General features: G+C 43.3%; 1 non-coding gene across 1 annotated transcript; it reads left to right on the top strand.

Annotated features, from left to right (window-relative positions):
• Positions 1–1,696: 1,696 nt before the first annotated feature.
• LOC141675769 (small nucleolar RNA R71) lies at positions 1,697–1,803 on the top strand. The gene has a single exon (XR_012556404.1). It is a non-coding gene; the product is annotated as a small nucleolar RNA R71 (small nucleolar RNA).
• The last annotated feature ends 849 nt before the right edge of the window (positions 1,804–2,652 follow it).

The following is a 2,652-nucleotide window of genomic DNA, read 5'->3' as shown; positions in this document are numbered from 1 at the left end:
TTCATCATCGCTGTCAAAATCCCCCACTAAGGCCTTTTCCAATGCATCAGACATTAGCATGCGATCGAGTTCCGAAGTAACCGCAGAATCAATCACATCTAATTTTAAGCACTCCTCATCTTCTGTAGGGAATTTCATTGCCTTGAATACGTTGAAGGTCACATCCTGATCTTGGACCCGCATAGTAAGTTCCCCTTTTTGCACATCTATCAAGGTACGGCCAGTAGCCAAGAAAGGCCTTCCCAAGATTATGGGAATCTTCTTATCTTCCTCAAAATCCAGAATAACAAAATCTGCAGGAAAGAAGTGCTTATCCACCTTGACGAGCACATCCTCAACTATGCCCCTTGGGTAAGTAATGGAACGGTCAGCCAATTGTAGCAACATGTATGTGGGTTTTGGATCAGGCAGATCCAGCTTTTTAAAGATCGACAACGGCATCAGATTAATGCTTGCTCCCAAATCACAAAGGCACTTGTCAAAAGTCAGTTTGCCAATGGTGCAAGGAATGGTGAAGCTTCCTGGATCTTTCAGTTTTGGTGGTAACTTTTGCTGCAGAACAGCGCTGCATTCTTCCGTGAGAGCAACGATTTCAAGGTCATCCAGTTTCACCTTCCTTGAAAGAATAGTCTTCATAAACTTCGCATAACTAGGCATTTGTTCCAGAGCCTCAGCGAAAGGTATATTGATGTGAAGTTTCTTGAACACCTCCAGAAACTTTCCGAACTGTCTATCCAGCTTTTGTTGCTGCAATCTCTTAGGAAAAGGTGGTGGAGGATAGAGCTGTTTCTCCCCTGTATTAGCCTCAGGCAGAGTGTGTTCAACAGTAGTCTTCCTTGGTTCCGCCGCTTTCTCCTTTTGCTTAGATTCTTCATCTCTAATTTCAGCTTCTACTTCTTTTGCCTTTTCAACATCAGCCACTTTTCCAGACCTTAAGGTAATAGCCTTGACTTGCTCTTTAGCTTCCTTCCTGCCTGGTACTTCCGTGTCACTGGGAAGAGTGCCAGGTTGACGATTGAGCACTGCATTGGCTAATTGATCGATTTGATTTTCCAAGGTCTTGATAGAAACCGCCTGACTCTTGCACAACAGCTTAGGTTCCTCAAAATCAGCACTAGTAGGTGCAGCTGTACTTCCCTGTTGAGGATATGATTGCCTTGTAACATACTGTTGTGGTTGCTGGAATCCAGGTGGGTTAAACTGTTTACTCACTCCTTGCTGATATGGTGGCTGAATAGCATTCTGATTATTCCCCCAGCTGAAATTTGGATGATTTCTGTTGTTAGGATGATAGGTCGCTGGCACAGGCTGCTGTTGTCGCTGATAATTATTCATATATTGAACAGATTTGTTGACAAGAGAACACTGATCCGTAGCATGAGAACCTGCACAAAGCTCACAAACCATAGCTATTTGATTAACTCCATATGTAGCCAGAGAATCAACCTTCATTGATAGTGCTTGGAGCTGGGCTGCAATAGCGGTGGCTTCATCAACTTCCAGAATACCTGCTACCTTGCCTGACGTCATCCTCTGAGTTGGGTTTTGATGCTCATTCGCGGCCATCGTCTCTATAAGATTATACGCCTCAGTATAGCTTTTAGCCCATAAGGCACCTCCAGCTGCTACATCGAGCATGGGCCAAGATTGGGCCCCCAAACCATTATAGAAACCAGTGATCACCATCCAATCCGACATTCCATGATGTGGACATTTTCTCAACATTTCCTTGTAGCGTTCCCAAGCCTCGCACATAGACTCTGTAGGTTGCTGCGCAAACTGAGTAAGAGCACTCCTCATAGCAGCAGTCTTTGCCATCAGATAAAACTTCATCAGAAACTTTTGCGCAAGATTTTGCCACGTAGTGATGGACCCAGCTGGTTCAGAATGTAACCAGTCTTTAGCCTTGTCCCTCAGTGAGAATGGGAAAAGCCTCAACTTGATAGCCTCATCAGTCACGCCATTATACTTAAAAGTGCTGCAGATCTCGACAAAATTCCTTATGTGCATGTTGGGGTCTTCAGTTGCCGCTCCTCCAAAAGAAACAGAATTCTGCACCATTTGAATAGTGCCCGGCTTGATTTTAAAGGTGTTAGCTTGAATAGCCGGATGAAGGATGCTTGACTGAATGTCATCAATTTTAGGCCGAGAAAAATCCATAAGAACTGGATCAGCTTGAACAATACGATCTCCCATGTTTACTGGTTCTTTCTGCTCAGTTCCTGAATCCGAATCCTCAAAATCTAACTTCTCCGGAGTATCAAGAACTTCGTCTGTCTCCTCAGCTGTATCTAAAGTCCTCTTGCGAGCATGAGAACGAGTTTGCATAAACGCTTGCTAAAGTACCTGAAACACAACCGGAAAAAATAAGTAACTACTATGTCCTAATCACTGAGTCCTAATGACCAATGATGGTAAGTACATAAACTAAACAAATACGTCGAGTCCCCGGAAGCGGCGCCAAAAACTTGTTAGGGCGAAAACACGCGCTAATATTCACGTAAGTATACGCGTTCGCAAGTAATATAGAATACTTTCTAGTTCGTTCCCTCAGAGACTCAGACTAAATTATTGTCTAATTAAACTCACTCACCAATGTATGATTACTTCTCAATGTTAAGACACTAACACTTAAAATTGTTGATTAAATAT

This window comes from Apium graveolens, chromosome 7 (genome assembly GCF_009905375.1).
Source record: "Apium graveolens cultivar Ventura chromosome 7, ASM990537v1, whole genome shotgun sequence".
Classification (NCBI taxonomy): domain Eukaryota; kingdom Viridiplantae; phylum Streptophyta; class Magnoliopsida; order Apiales; family Apiaceae; genus Apium; species Apium graveolens.
This window is presented reverse-complemented; position numbering and strand designations above follow the sequence as displayed.